We start from the raw sequence: 16,637 nt of genomic DNA, 5'->3' as shown, positions 1-16,637 counted from the left end.
TCTTAAGTTGAACTTTCTGGTTAGATCTCTTATTCGAGTTTTACCCGTCCCCTTGCTTGATTGCTTTTTGTATGCTTGTTTGTTTGCGATAGAACACCCGGAGTGCGAAGCGTTCTACTATGAGTCTCTAGGTTTCGCAGATCATCAGCAAGGTAGGTAACACTTTGATCATACCTCTTACTACCCAGTTTTATCGCATTAGATCAACCCTCAAACATTGCATGGTTAGGATCTGAATTAAATTGTGGGTTGGGAAGTAGTTGATGAGGTAGGAACATATTACCCTGTTTATTATCAAACCCTGGGAGTTACTTTTACGTTTCTTATATTGTTATGCTATGCTTGTAGACGTGGTTTGGGTTTGAGCGTATCCATGACAGATATGAGTTGTTAATTAATGGTTAACTTAAGGTGGCAACTTTAATACACATCTGGGTGGATTGAGTCACCTGGGGAACCCAGTGATTGCCTGTATTTTTTTGGAAATCCCGGGGTACCGTATGATTCTCCTATGGACTGCCACCCAGGCTCAAAGGGATCATAAGATTATTATTTTTGACTGTGAACTGTGGGGCAAAACCCCCACAGCAGATCAAAACTTTATTGAAATAAATAACAGATACAACAAGTTGATTACAAGGAGTAACCAGAGTACAAGGTATAAAAGAGAGTCTTACAAAACTAGCTTAAGGGGGGAGGAAAGAGATCCATTTGAGCAGGTCATCCTTAGATTTGATTCTGTGCTGCATGAGGCTAATATCATGCCTAAAAGCAAACCTCCATTTATTGAAACTAGCCCTCTCATTTCTGAATACTTTGGCATTTCTGATGATCCAAATATTCCAGCAAGCAACGAATACCACTTCAGAGAAGAAAGGCCTATCAAAACTTCTCCTTGCCTGGGTAACCAGCTCAATCATGGAGGTGCCAGCAGACCAATCAATCTGTAGATAATTCCAAACCCTTATACTGAAATTGCAGTTGAAGAATAAGTGATCCCTGGTTTCTCTAGCCTGCAAGGGGCAGAGCCTACAATGGACTCCATCTTCCATGTGCCAGTGCCTTCTCTCAACCATATCCTTGGTGTTCAACCTGTCCATAATAAGCATCCAAGCAAAGACCTTGATCTTGAGAGTACAGGAGGATTTCCAAATCCAACAAAACAAAGGATTGAAGGACTCAGACACAAATGTGTGGGAGTAAAACATCTTGGGCTTGAAAATCTTGGAAGAGCCCTGCCAGAACCAAAGATCCCTCGAACTGGGGTCTTTGTTGTGTGAATCCATCAAATCCTTTATCAGGTTTAACTCATCAAAAGCCTGAGCAGATAAGGGAAGGTGGAAAAGTTGGTGCATATCCTGGGTATTGAAAATTTCCTTAACTGAGACCCAGGGGTCCTTGGCAAAAGAGAAAAGCCTTGGGAATCTTGTTTGCAGACTAGATACTTTAGACCCAAGGTTCCAATTATCAGACCAAAAGAGAGCAGTGTCCCCTTCATTGATCTGCACCCAGGAGCAGTCCCTAAAATGCTGCATGACTTTACAAATATCCCTCCACCAGAAGGAGCCACAATCATTTGTTCCCTGGGACATTCTTTCAAAATAGTATGAATCCCAAACTAGAGATACCCAAGGAATATCTCGTTTGTTCAGGAAGTTACTGGCATGCTTGATAAGAAGAGCCACATTCTGAACCCCCAGATTAAGAATACCAAGACCTCCTTTGTTCTTTGGCCTACATATGAGTTCCCAAGCAGCAAGAGATGGTGCTGGCTCATCTCTATGCTTTCTCCACAAACACTGCCTTTGATTCTTTCAAACTGCTTGAGAATACCAGCTGGGATAGCAAGACTACACAAAAAGAATATTGGCATTGAAGATAGAGCAGAGTTAAGGAACTACAGCCTTTCACCTTGGTTAAGGAAAGAAGAACTGGCAGTCATTCTTCTCTCCATACAGTCAACCAGTGGCATGAAGTCTACCATTTTGGGCCTTGTGGTCCCCACAGGTAATCCAAGATATGTAAATGGCATTTTACCAATTTTGCAACCAAAAGCAGCTAAATCCTCCATTACAACAGAGTCAACATTGATTGGAATAATAAATGACTTATGATAGTTGACATCCAGACCAGTGGACTGAGAGAACACCTTTAACATATCCTTCAGAGCCAGAAGCTGAACCCTGTCTACAGGGAGGATGATCAATGTATCATCAGCATACTGGATCACAGGGTAATCTGTATCATGGCAAGGTATAGGTAGGTGAAGAATTCCTTTCCTAAACACATCATTAATCACTGTTTGGAGCAGATCAGCAGCTATGACAAAGAGCAGAGGAGATACATGGTCACCCTGTCTAACTCCTTTTTTACAAACAAAATTCCTCCCAGGGACCCCATTAAGCAAAACAGAAGAATTACAAGTGGCAAGGAGCTGCTTCATCCAGAGAATCCACTTAGCATTAAAGCCCTTATACCTTAGAATTTGAAAGATAGCTTCATGCTTAACAGAGTCAAAAGCCTTCTCAAAATCCAATTTGAGAATTACTATGGGTCTCTTTGACTGGTGACATTGGTGCAAATATTCAAATGTCCAACCCAGACAATCCTCGATTGTTCTGGTCTTAATGAAACCATATTGGTTCTTGTGAATGCACTGCATAATCATATCTTGGAATCTATTTGCAGCCATTTTGGACAGAAATTTAAGCCCCATACTAGTGAGAGAGATAGGCTTGTAGTCCCCACTTCCTCAGGTGATAGGTTTTTGGGCACAAGAGTAATGAAAGAACTGTTGATGTTCTCCAAGACAGCAGTTCCTTCATAAAAAGCCTGTGACAGCTCATAAAAATCCTTAGAAATTAGGTGCCAGCATTTCTTAAAAAACAGGCCATTGAATCCATCAGGACCAGGTGCTTTATCCACAGGCATATGCTTGACCACATTGTCCATTTCCTTCTTTTCAAAAGGCTTAGTGAGCACCTCAAGGCCAGACACAGGTGAAATAAGTGAGGACAAATCAAAACCCATCACAATCCCTCTAGAGGTGACCATTCTATTCTTAAAGCAACTCCAGATAATTCCAGCCATTTGGGAGTGATCAGAGACTACAGACCCATCAGGCAGCCTCAAACTAGCTATAGAGTTCCTCCTATGCCTCTCAGTGGCCATAGCATGGAAGAATTTGGTGTTCTCTCCCCCCACCTTAAAGTACCGGATAGTGCATCTCTTTTTCCAGTACAGAAACTGCAAGTGCAGAAGCTTTTCCAAATGGGTTTTGACAATTCTTCTAAAGTTGTTCTCCTGAATAAAAAGAGGCCTCCACTCCTCCATTTCATCCAGAAGGAAAATGACATGATTGCATTTGATGATCAATAATCTCAGTTTGGAAACATTCATTTGCCACCTCTTAAGGCACATTCTGAAACATTTAAATTTATCTGCAATTTTAACAGTTATGTGTGTTTTCTGAGAGGGCTGATTCCAAGAAGATTCAACACAGTCCATGAAACCCTCAAGTTCTAGCCAGTAATTTTCAAACCTAAAGAGTTTTGATTTTGGAATGGAAGTCTTAATGGATACTAAGCAAGGCACATGATCCGATGCAGTCCTAGCCAAGGGCAGAACATCAGTCATAGGATAATCAGAAATCCAGTCCACAGAAGTAAAGAACCAGTCTAGCTGCTCAAGAAGTGGGGTATCTTGCATATTGGACCATGTGTAGGATCTGCCTTTGATTGGAAGTTCAAGGAGGCCCAAGTGACCAATAATCTCATTGAAAATGAACATGTCATTTATGTCCCCACCAGGTAAGTTTCTATTATCCACAGACCGAAGGAAATTAAAATCGCCAAGTAAATACCAGTGCTCATTGAGAGGTATAGCCAGGTTATATAACCAATTAACAAAGTTGTCCCTGGCTTCACCCTGACAAGGGCCATAAACAGCAACAAGAGTCCAAGATTCATTTTTCTGCCTGGAAGTAAACTGAACAACCACAGCAAATTGTTGCACTTCAATTACGGTGCCACTAAAAACAGAAGAATTCCAGACCACAATAATTCCTCCAGAAGCTCCAATAGAAGGAGAGCAGACAAAAGAGTCAAATCTTTTGGGGCAGAAAGATTTGATTGACCTAGAGTCAAAAGAAGTGCATTTTGTTTCTTCCAGACGGGCTATTGAACATTGGCTTTCCTCAATTTTCTGCCTAACAGCCCTCTGTCTAGCTTCAGAATTCAGGCCTCTTACATTCCAGCAAAGAATATTCCAGTTTCTACAAATATTACTCATTATAACATAAGATAAAGTCCACAAACCACATGGCACACAATACCACATGTCCAAAAGAGCACAATCTAGTCCAACCCAACATTAACACACACCAAAGTTCATGAAGTAGAGTACTGCCTAAAAATATAGATAAAGCAGAGTTAAGGGCTTGCGAAACCCAACATGCCAAGGACGCTCTAATCATCATGCTTAGGTGAAGCAACAGCAGGTGGGTCCACCATAAGTGCATCCACAGAGAGCAAAGCAGCATCAATTTCAAGCTCATGCCCAACTTCTTGGAGTTGACTGACAGGAGTTGCAGGAGGAATTCCTTCAGAAGCAGGCTCATCGTGCATCTGGGCCGTGAAAGGCTTAGCCTTGGGCTTCTTTCTCTTGGGCTGTAGTGTGAGCTCCTAGAAGGTGGGCTTGAATCCATCACGCTGAGCCGAGCTTCTGGTACAGCGTCTAACTACGGTGTCTACAATTGGAGTTGGCGCCAAGGTTTTCCGCGGCCTGCGAGCTCTAACCACAGCAGGAGGGGGGAAACCTGCATAGGTTGCACATCAACATGATCAGAAAAAGTGCCCTGGCAACAGGCCTAGCTAGCTCCTGTTCTCTCCAGGTAAGGCGTGGCAGGTCTGAATCGCTGAAAGCCAAATCCCAACTCCTCTTAGACAGAACAACCGGCGACAGAGGTTGCAGCAGAACTATCCTGGGAACAGAGAAAGCTACTGGAGCTTGTAGAAGGCTCTCAAAAGATCTCCTCCAAACCATATCCGGGGGCAAAGGAGGCCCAAAAGGAATCGCAGGCAGAACAATCTCCTCCCTGACAGCAGGAGGCTGATAGACAACAATGGCCCAATTATTAGCTGCATCTTCATTAACCAAAGGCAACACAGGTGCTTCAGACAAATCATCCTCCACCACGACAATGCGTGGATCCTGGTCAGCAGCAGAGCTGGGCTGGGCGGAGAGATCCACCACCATTGATTCTTGATCTTGTACAGGTTCAGGTTCCACATTGTCATTCCAATTCCCCCAATTGTCACCAGCCACCTCATTGATCACAGGCTGTGGCGGCGGAGGAGGGACTGCATTCCACCCCAAGGCAAGGTAGGCAGGAAGATTAAACGGAGGCAGCTCGGGGAAAGGAACACCAGGAACTGGATGCGGATTGCCATTGATGGGCATCCAATCTTCGTCCTGGGGCATCTGCTCAGCAAAGTTCGCACCCAAAATATATAGAGGCGCATTCCAAGAAACCCGAGCACCACCATAAGCCGCATAATCCATGAATACCACATCAGGTGGCACAAGGATATCCTCTGGGAATGAAGCAAATACCAGAGAACGAACCATATATGGGTCCTCACTGACCCAGTGATGAAACTTGCCAAAAGTATTCACAGCTGCCCTGATGCATTCAGTGTTGCGAAGGTCTAACGGAATGCCAAGAAACATAAGTAGCCCCTGACGAAAACCCTGAACTCCACGAAAAGTTTCACCCTCGTCGTGCTTCATAAATCGCACAAATCGGTCATTCCCCAGCGGCTGAGGCGGAAGTTGCAGCAAAGAAAACCTGACCGCGGCATCCCGAAGCTCAAAGAGCCCAACCGAACGGATCCAAGGCTGTGCTGACCTAACAAGAACACCATGCCCTTGCAACCACTGCACTACTTCTTCTCTAGCAGCACCAATCTCATCTGGCTGAGGAATAGGCATTACCTCCGCAAGCATGAACTCCTCATGACGGCGCACAATTGGGATATGTGGCGTCAAAAAGGTTGGTGGTAGTCGATCTTCCCCACCATCAACGATGTGGTGACCAGCAGGCACGTACAGTAGGGGATCCAAATGGAAGTTTGCCATTAGAGCCGGGAGCTCCGCCTCCAAGGACGGCGAGTGGAGAGGTGGGGGGGTTGCAGGCGGCGAGGCCGATGGTGTCTTGGGGCCGGGGCTGATGGAACTGGACGACGGCGTAAATGCGGAAGTGCAAGGGAGGTCCAAGCTTGGTAAAAGAGATGTCAGAGAGATATTCCCGCAGCGCGCCTCGGAAGATGGAGCGTTAACGGGTTTGGCTTGCCATACGAGCCCCAAGATTCTAGCAAACTTATTGCAATCTTTTTTGACATGACCAGACCGGAGGCAAGAGATACACCAAAGCTTAGATGTACATGCAGGGGCAAAATGACCCTTCTCAAGGCACTTCTGACACGTAGAAATTTCGTTGACCATATCAGAAATTAAATTATCAAAATCTTCCCTGGCTTGTTGAGACGAGGGGATATGCAGCTGCTCCCCAGAGGAAACCGGCCTAGCCCGGCCCAGCTCAGAAGAAGACGAGGGCTGATCAAGGCCCGCAGTAGTCACAGAGGCTGGCCCATTATGGCACGGTTCGTCCTCATTCAAAGGAACAGAATTCCCGCCCGAGATTGGTGGCGTGCGATCAGCAGGAGGCAGAAGATCATGAACCATACCAAACGAGATAGATGGCCTCGCCGACGTCCACCTAAGAGTCGCCGGTAATGTTGGACGAATAATAACCCTCTCATGAGAGGGAATCGAATAACCCGCATCTTCAACAGTACGAATCCAATTTTCCGTAGCTGGATAACGATAGCCCTGGCAAGCACCATAGTTTTGAAAAACTGCAAATGAAAGCTTTTTGCCAATTGAACGAGAGGATTTGAAAGAAGACTTAGATGGCTTAGAATGCAAGGCTAAAACCCCAAGGGCAGCACGTCTTTTTGAGGGACTCACCAGGATCCACTCGGCATCACACTCCAAATTCCAGATCTTGAACTCACAATTCCAATTAGGACCACCGTTACTCCATAGATGAAAGTAGCATTTGAATTGTTCGCAAGAAAAAGACCGAAGGCGAAGAATAATCATGGCAACAACCTTGCAAGAGACTTGAAATCCAAATACCTTATCTTTTATCATAAAAACCATGAGATCAATGCCCGAACCACCAATAGCTGCCTCCAGAGCCGCGGCCACAGAATCTTTGTTTAAACGAAAATTGTGGTGTCCAAACGAGACCACCATGGTGAAGATGTACGAGTCTTCCATGGGGTGCACCGAAAAGACCATAGATTGGAAAACCTTCTCCGCAAAAGCCAAATCCTTGGAGAAGTCCAAACCAAGGGTGGAACTCTCCATGGAACCCATTGAAGATGGTTATGAACGTGTAGATCTCGAAGCGCCGAAGAGATCTACTAGAAGGGAACTAGGATTTAGTGGCTAGGGGTGGAGATCGCCGGAAGGGGGTGGAGATCGCCGGGGTGGGGGGTAGGAGCGCCATCATACTGGAAACTTCCGTGTGCAGCCACATGCTATTATGGGATCTAGCATAGTTGATTAAGTTGTGTGAACTCTTACAGTGGTAGACTAGCAGATGTAGGGGATGTAGGTGTACCGATCTACCCATCGTAAGGTGCTAACGCTTTTGAAAGACTGTGTCTCGGTCATCCGTTTCCCAAACATTATGTAGTGCAAGAAATCCAATGGAGGAGATCGAGTCTTGTGGGGAAAAGTGCACAAACCTCTGCAGCATGTACAAACTAATCATGGTTAGCCGTGTCCCTGGTTATGGACATCTTGAGTATCTAGTTCTTGGATTATCATGTGGATCTCTTCACTCTTAATTATATAATTTTGTTTGGGTTAATGATTACTTTTAATTGGGATTGAGATGGGGTTTACCATTCTCAATGTTTTCAAAAAAAATTGTAGTTAAATAAAATATATTCCTTTGCAGTAGGGAAAAATAGGCTTTACGCAAAACATATCAACCATACAGCCTCCACCAGCCATATATGCATATAGTGATAGCTTTATTCTGTTCATTATTCTCTTGTGTTACCTTGCCAGCATATTCTATGTGCTGGCCCATTTTCGGGCTGCAACGTATCATGTTGTAGACTTTTCAGACAAGAGTAAGGATCCTTAGGTAGTGGTCTTTCACTCAGTGATGCCGTTGGAGTTGATGGACTCACTTTATCTTCCAAGCCTTCCGCTGTTATTGTATTAGATGGTCTTAAGCCATATTTATTGTAATAAGTTCTCTTTTGAGACATTCGATGTAATAAGTGTGTGATTGCCACTCTGTTATAAATCCTTCAAGTAATGTGTGTGTCAGCATTACCGATACAAGGATGACACTTATACACAGAGATCAGACTATTTGAGGTCTGGCTGCTATATATGGTTATATTGTTGAATTCATTCATGATGCTACTGAAAATTACTATGAGGGAGGAATATATGCTTGTAGGAATTGCAATAATATCAAGTTTTCTCTCTATGTGTTGAAAGTTTTGAAGTTTTGCTTGCTTTACCTTCCTATGCAAGTTGATTCTTGTTCACATGAATTGTTTGCTCACAGAATCCCTATGCATAGGAAGTGGGTTAGACTTAAATGTGCTTGTCATATGCTTCATGATGCTCTCTTTATATTTCAATTCTTGTCTTTTATGTGAGCATCATTGAAATCATCATGCCTAGCTAGAAAGTCAATAAAGAAAAGCGCTTGTTGGGAGACAACCCAATATTTACCCCTATTGGTTTGGTGTGTTCACACGATTAAGATACTGTAGTAATCATGTTTTATAGCTTTTGTTTCAATAAAGTGCCAAGTAAGACCTTTGGGATGATCTATGGTGATAGTTGATTTGATCTTGCTGAAAAACAGAAACTTTTGTGCACAGGAAAACAATTCTCATTTTTAACAGAAGCGTGAGAAAATACTGATTATTTTTGTAGAAGATTAATAAACAAATCTCTCAGGATTTGTGGAGTTACAGAAGTATTATAAATATCCAGATTGCTACAGACTGTTCTGTTTTTGATATATTCTGTTTTCTATGTGTTATTTGCATATTTTGATGAATCTATGGGTAGTATCGGAGGGTATGAACCATAGAGAAGTTGGAATATAGTAGATATTACACCAATATAAATAAAGAATGAGTTCATAACAGTACCAAAAGTGGTGATTTATTTTCTTATACTAACGGAGCTTATGAGATTTTCTGTTGAGTTTTGTGTTGTGAAGTTTTCAAGTTTTGGGTAAGGATTTGATGGACTATGGAATAAGGAGTGGCAAGAGCCTAAGCTTGGGGATGCCCAAGGCACCCGTCGGTGTCAAAACCGGCGGATCTCGGGTAGGGGGTACCGAACTGTGCGTATAAGGCGGATGGTAACAGGAGGCAGGAGACACAATGTTTTACCCAGGTTCGGGCCCTCTTGATGGAGGTAAAACCCTACGTCCTGCTTGATTAATATTGATGATATGGGTAGTACAAGAGTAGATCTACCACGAGATCGGAGAGGCTAAACCCTAGAAGCTAGCCTATGGTATGATTGTATGTTGTCCTATGGACTAAACCCCTCCGGTTTATATAGGCACCGGAGAGGTTAGGGTTACACAAGGTCGGTTACAAAGGAGGAGATACACATATCCGTATTGCCTAGCTTGCCTTCCATGCCAAGTAGAGTCCCATCCGGACATGAGACGAAGTCTTCAATCCTGTATCTTCATAGTCTAACAGTCCGACCAATGTAGATAGTCCGGCTCTCCGGAGACCCCCTAATCCAGGACTCCCACAGTAGCCCCTGAACCAGGCTTTCAATGATGATGAGTCCGGCGCGCAGTATTGTCTTCGGCATTGCAAGGCGGGTTCTTCCTCTGAATATACCACGGAAGAATTTGAATATAAGGATAGTGTCCGACCCTGCAAAATAAGTTCCACATACCACCATAGAGAGAATAGTATTTCCACAAATCCAATTTGCTGACTTGTTTTGGCAACACGACATTATGTCATGGCCCGGTGATTATTCGAACCATTTCCTTTAACTAGCCCCGCACATAATGCGAGGTAGTTTTTTGACACATCTTGTCAAAGCAGAGATCGTGTCCCCTTATCACGGGATTCTCATCAATACGGGCATGGGTAACCCAACCGCGCCATCGATTACGGCACTTGGGGGATAAGCGAGTTTTACCAGGCTAGTGGGGACGCATAGTTTCGTCCGCCCATATAAAGGGATAAGGATTCACCTTTTCATCCACGCCTTCTTCCTCCTTTGCTCATCCGTTTTCGCACACTCGTGATCTAGCGCCCAAGTCCCGACTTCTGACCTCAACCTTCTCCAACCTTGTCCGGAGCGGGAGGCAGGTGGATGGTCTCCTCCGTCACGAAGGGAAACATCAAGAAGCTGAGGAGAGCTGGATACCTGCCCGACGACATCGCGCACCGGCTCCCAGATGAGGGGCAGCTCATCCCCACCCCCAGGCCCCATGAGAGGGTAGTGTTCCTTACCCATTTCCTCCGTGGACTAGGATTCCCTCTCCACCCATTCATCCGGGGGCTCATGTTCTACTACGGCCTGGATTTCCACGATCTGGCCCCGAACTTCATCCTCAACATCTCGTCGTTTATCTTCGTGTGTGAGGCCTTCCTCCGCATCAAGCCCCACTTCCGCTTATGGCTGAAGACCTTCAATGTCAAGCCGAAGGTAGTGGGCGGCCGCCAGGCAGAGTGCGAAGGCGCCATGGTGGGCAAGATGCCCAACGTTACATGGCTCGAGGGCTCCTTCATGGAAACCATAAAGGGGTGGCAATCGGGGTGGTTCTACATCACCGAGCTGTGTGACCCTGCATGGGCAGCGGCCCCCGAGTTCCGATCTGGCACCCCCACGCGGCTCACCTCCTGGAAAGAGAAGGGCCTGTCCTGGGGTAGTTCGGGAGAGCTGACCGGACTCCAAACATGTATTCAAAACATGGTGAACAAGAAGCTCAAACTCATCAACGTAGTCCAGGTCATGCTCATCCGCCGGATCCTCCTGTGTCAACAACAGGCCTTCAACTTGTGGGAGTTCAACCCGGCGCAGCACCAAACTCTGAACAGGCTCTTCGATACAACACATGAGGATGCCTGGAAGGTGCTATTCAAGGGCGCTGAGGTTCCTCCTCCTACTACCGAGGATCCCGGATCCTGCGTGAAGCACCAAGCCAGCGCGGTAAGCTGTTTTACCTCTTACAAGATACTTGTTTTACATAGTTTGACTCTATGCGGGATCTAAGCTCCCGTTCCTTTGACAGGACTGGCAGGAAATGGCTGGACAGATCGACTGTCTGGCTCATTTGCCCGAAGGCCCAGCAAACGCTCTCCTGACGGGGATGCTGACTCCGGCTCCTTACAAGGTGCCAGAGAAGACCAAGAAGGCCAAGGGAACCCAAAAGAGTTCCCGGCGCCAAGTGTTATCGGACTCATCGTCCGATGACTCTGCGGCACACTCCTCCCCCGAAGACGAGGAAGAAGAAGAAGATGCTCCCCCTCTAGGCAGGGGAGACAAGAAAAGGAAGGCCGCCCCAACCGGGGGGGCCAAAGGGTGCAAGAAGGGAAGGACTCTCCTTCCGGACAGTCCCACCACCGCCGACGAAGGCGAAGATGAGTGGTTGCCCAGGGCCAAGCCCCTAGGGAGATCGTAAGTATTCGGATACCAGAGTAACTCATAGCATTCCTTTGTCGCACTGCTTTCCCTAACGCTCAACATGATTATGCAGGCTGCCGCGAGCCAGTATCGATGTATCATCGGACGGCTCCCTGGGCTCGTCGGACATGGATAGCGATCCAGTCCCGACCGCCACCTCCCCTCATCCTACTAACGACGCCGAGGTGCTGTATCACGAGGCACCGGGTCGAGGGGAGACAGTCCCGGAGGCGCCTCAAGGCGGCCTCCCGGACTCTGGGAGCCGAGGGGACAAGGCCCCTGAGAGCTCCGAGTTCGGCCCTCAGCCGAACACCACGCCGGAACCTCTAGTGGTTCCGGGCTTGGGCAGGCGGCCTCCTTCTAAGAGGGGCGAGACGCCTATACCGGTGACCTCTGTCCATCCAGAGGTGCCGGACAATCTGCTGGAAGAGCTTCGCAGCGCTTCCATCGATGAGGAGCGCCGCACTATCATGAGTGCGGTGATCCAGAAGGTTCAGTCCGCCAAGAGCGGATTGACTGAAGCCTGTGCCAGCCTTCTAACAGGCTTTGAGGTAAGTGTTTAAAATATAGGAAAAATATTACCGCATAGACAGTAGCCCCTGATGCTCTGTTCGGTGTTTGATACGTCTCCGTCGTATCTACTTTTCCAAACACTTTTGCCCTTGTTTTGGACTCTAACTTGTATGATTTGAATGGAACTAACCCGGACTGACGCTGTTTTCAGCAGAATTGCCATGGTGTTGTTTTATGTGCAGAAAACAAATATTCTCGGAATGACCCGAAACTCCATGGAACATCTTAGAAAAAACAATAAAAAATCCTCACCAAAGATGAAGACCAGGGGGCCCACACCCTTCTCACGAGGGTGCCCCCCCCCCCTAGGGCACACCCCCTACCTCGTGGGCCCCCTGTTGCGTCTCCGACTCCAACTCCACCTCCATATATTGAGTTTTGATGAGAAAACAATCAGAGAGAAGAAATCATCGCGTTTTACGATACGGAGCCGCCGCCAAGCTCTAAAACCTCTCGGGAGGGCTGATCTGGAGTCCGTTTGGGGCTCCGGAGAGGGGGATTCATCGTCGTCGTCATCATCAACCATCCTCTATCACCAATTTCATGATGCTCACCGTTGTGCGTGAGTAATTGCATCGTAGGCTTGCTGGACGGTGATGGGTTGGATGAGATTTATCATGTAATCGAGTTAGTTTCGTTAGGGTTTGATCCCTAGTATCCATTATGTTGATGTTGCTATGACTTTGCTATGCTTAATGCTTGTCACTAGGGCCCGAGTGCCATGATTTCAGATCTGAACCTATTATGTTTTCATGAATATATGTGAGTTCTTGATCCTATCTTGCAAGTCTATAGTCACCTACTATGTGTTATGATCCGGCAACCCCGAAGTGACAATAATCAGGACCACTCCCGATGATGACCTGTAACACCCTCGATGCGACTATATCTCCCACGTGTCGAGGCACGACTTAGAGGCATAATCGCATTGAAGTCATATGTCGCAAGTTAGCAATCTTCACAACATCCCATGTAATATAAATAATAAAAGGGGAGATAACATAGTTGGCTTACAATCGCCACGTCAATCAAGTACATAAATAACATTACATCATCCAAACACTCATGGCCCGACTACGGCGCCAAAATAAAAGAGAACCCAACATGCGACACGGTCCCAATCACCCCCAACTGGGCACCACTACTGATCATCAGGAAAGGAAACATAGTAACATTGAGAGTCTTCGCCGAACTCCCACTTGAGCTCAAACGCGTCTCCTGGAGCGGAATCATCAGGCCCTGCATCTAGTGTTCTAGTAATCTGTGAGCCACAGGGACTCAGCAATCTCGCACCCTCGCGATCAAGACTATTTAAGCTTATAGGTAAGGCAAGGTAAATATATGTGGAGCTGCAGCAAGCGACTAGCAAGTATGGTGGCTAACTTATTCACAAAAGAGAGCGAGAAGAGGAGGCAAAGCGCAAGCGAGAAACTAGAGAACAACCTGCGCAAGCATTACTCCAACACCGTGTCCACTTCCCGGACTCCGCCGAGAAGAGGCCATCACGGTAACACACTCAGTTGATTCATTTTAATTAAGCTTAAGGTTCAAGTTATCTACAACTGGACATTAACAAATTCCCATCTGCCCATAACCGCGGGCACGGCTTTCGAAAGTTCAAATCCCTGCAGGGGAGTCCCAACTTAGCCCATGACAAGCTCTCACGGTCAACGAAGGAATAGACCTCCTCCCAAGACGTTCCGATCAGACTCGGTATCTTGGTTCTTCAAGACACTTTGACAGGTTAAAACAAGACCAGCAACACCGCCCGAATGTGCCGACAAATCCCGATAGGAGCTGCACATATCTCGTTCTCAGGGCACACTCAAATGAGACATCCTACGAGTAAAACAAACCCTCAAGTTGCCCCGAGGTGGCCCCGCAGTCTACTCGGTCGGACCAACACTCAGAGGAGCACTGGCCCGGGGGGGTTAAAATAAGATGACCCTCGGGCTCCGGAAACCCAAGGGAAAAGAGGCTAGGTGGAAAATGGTAAAACCAAGGTTGGGCATTGTTGGAAAAGCTTTAATCAAGGCGAACTATCAAGGGGTTCCCATTCTAACCCAACCGCGTAAGGAACGCAAAATCCGGGAACATAACACCGATATGACGGAAACTAGGGCGGCAAGAGTGGAACAAAACACTAGGCGAGAGGCCGAGCCTTCCACCCTTTACCAAGTATATAGATGCATTAAAATAACATGGCAATATAATGATATCCCAACAAGTAAATAAATGTTCCAACAAGGAACGGCCTCCAATCTTCACCTGCAACTAGCAACGCTATAAGAGGGGCTGAGCAAAGCGGTAACATAGCCAATCAACGGTTTGCTAGGACATGGTGAGTTAGAGGTTTGACATGGCAATTTGGGAGGCTTGAAAGCAAGTGGTAGGCATCGTAGCATTGGCATAGCAAAAGAGCGAGCAAACTAGCATAGCAAAGATAGTAGTGATTTCGAGGGTATGATCATCTTGCCTGCACAGTTGTCAGAGTTGACTGGATCCTCGAAAGCAAACTCAACGGGCTCCTCGTTAGCGAACTCGTCTCCCGGATCTACCCAAACAAGACAAACAAGCAACAAGGACACAATCAACCACGTGCAAGGAACAAACAATACGAAGCAATGATGATATGCTATACGGGATGCGATGCGGGATGCATATGCAAGATATGACAGGAAATGCAAGAACCTGGTTTCAACTTGGAAAAACAAGTTTACCACTGGAAAGATGAGATGAAATCGCTTGAAAACGATATAAAGAACGCCGGAATCGGAGTTACGGTTTGGAAATGGCAAGCGATTTAAAATGACACTGGTCTGCGATCTACAGCAAGTAGCCATCTAAATGCAACGAAATGAACATGCTACAGCACCCAAACATGACAAAAAAATACATGGCAGGGATGCATACAAGATGCTTAACAAAAGTCTAGCACTGAGCTACGGCCAATTCATCCATTAACAGGTTCAAACAAGCATGGCAAAAATGCATATGACAACCAGATCTCAGACTTAGTGAAATTAACACTTGTCTGGAATTTCAGATCAGGTAGCACTCTTCGGAGCAACAAAACTATATGCTATAGGAACTGAACATGGCAAAGTAAAGCATTTCATGGAGCTACTCAAAGAGCTTAACAAAAGTCCCTTAGTGACCTTGAGCCAAAAGGGATCAGAAAATACAAATGCAAGCATGTGAACATAGCAAAAACATAATCAGTTCTCAGACTTGGTGAAAATTGGCACATACTGAAAACAGATATCAAGTAGGCATGTTTACGAGCTCGATGCACTCACTACGGTGCAAGTCATGAAAAGCTAAGCATACATATATCAAGAACACACAAAATGCAAGCTAGGCATGGCAAGAACAATAGCATAGCATGCACGGATCAACTACAACATCATCGGCAAAATTGCAAACAAGTTAACAATCTGCCCAGATTCACAAAGTAGCAAAAGTAGAGCTCGATTGACTCAAGCTAGGGTACTCCATAAATGCAAACAAAGACATGGATGGATAGAGCATTACAAGATTAACAAAGCATCCTTACTGATCATCCTCAAAAGAGGCACAGATCACTAGGAAACAACATGAACATATGGTCATATGAGATAAAAAGCTCAAGGACTTGGTGGAATTGCTAAGTCCCTGAAAACAGAATTAACAAGTGCACCACTTTGCAAGCTTATACTAGTCACCACACACATCACAAAAATACATGGGTTGCACCTCTAGAAAGATGAGAAAACCCTTAACAAAACATATGTAGAGTATCAGGGCATATCATGCACACAATAATCATGGCAAAAATGACAAAAAGCTAAACGGAGTAGCAGATCTGACAATTATCTCAAGTGGCCCTCTTCTAACAGCATTTCGGGCATCAAGATGAACTCAAATGAAAATGATGCAATGGAATGAAATGATGTACTCTCTGAGATGAACATTTTGATATGCTATATGCATGAATCGGAGCAACGGATGCAAAGTTACGAGGCTATGAACAGGAGCACTTGGATCTGCAATTCTGAGAACTTAGAAGAAATTTACCCCGCGCGGATCTAGGGTTTGACCCGGCGCACGAACCGAGGCAGCGGCGGACTCGCCGGACACGATGAAGACGGCGGCGGCCGGGGTCGGCGGTGGCGGATCTGGCTCTCCCGCGTCCGGATCTGGCCGGAGATGAGGTCGGGGACGGCTGCGGCCGGTCGGAGGCGACGCGCGGAGGCTGGGGTCGGCGGTGGCTGCGGCGGCCCGGTGCGGCGCCGGCGAGATGGCAAGGCGGC

Source organism: Triticum dicoccoides, chromosome 7A, assembly GCF_002162155.2.
Source record: "Triticum dicoccoides isolate Atlit2015 ecotype Zavitan chromosome 7A, WEW_v2.0, whole genome shotgun sequence".
In the NCBI taxonomy this organism is placed as follows: Eukaryota; Viridiplantae; Streptophyta; class Magnoliopsida; order Poales; family Poaceae; genus Triticum; species Triticum dicoccoides.
Note: the sequence above shows the minus strand (reverse complement) of the source record.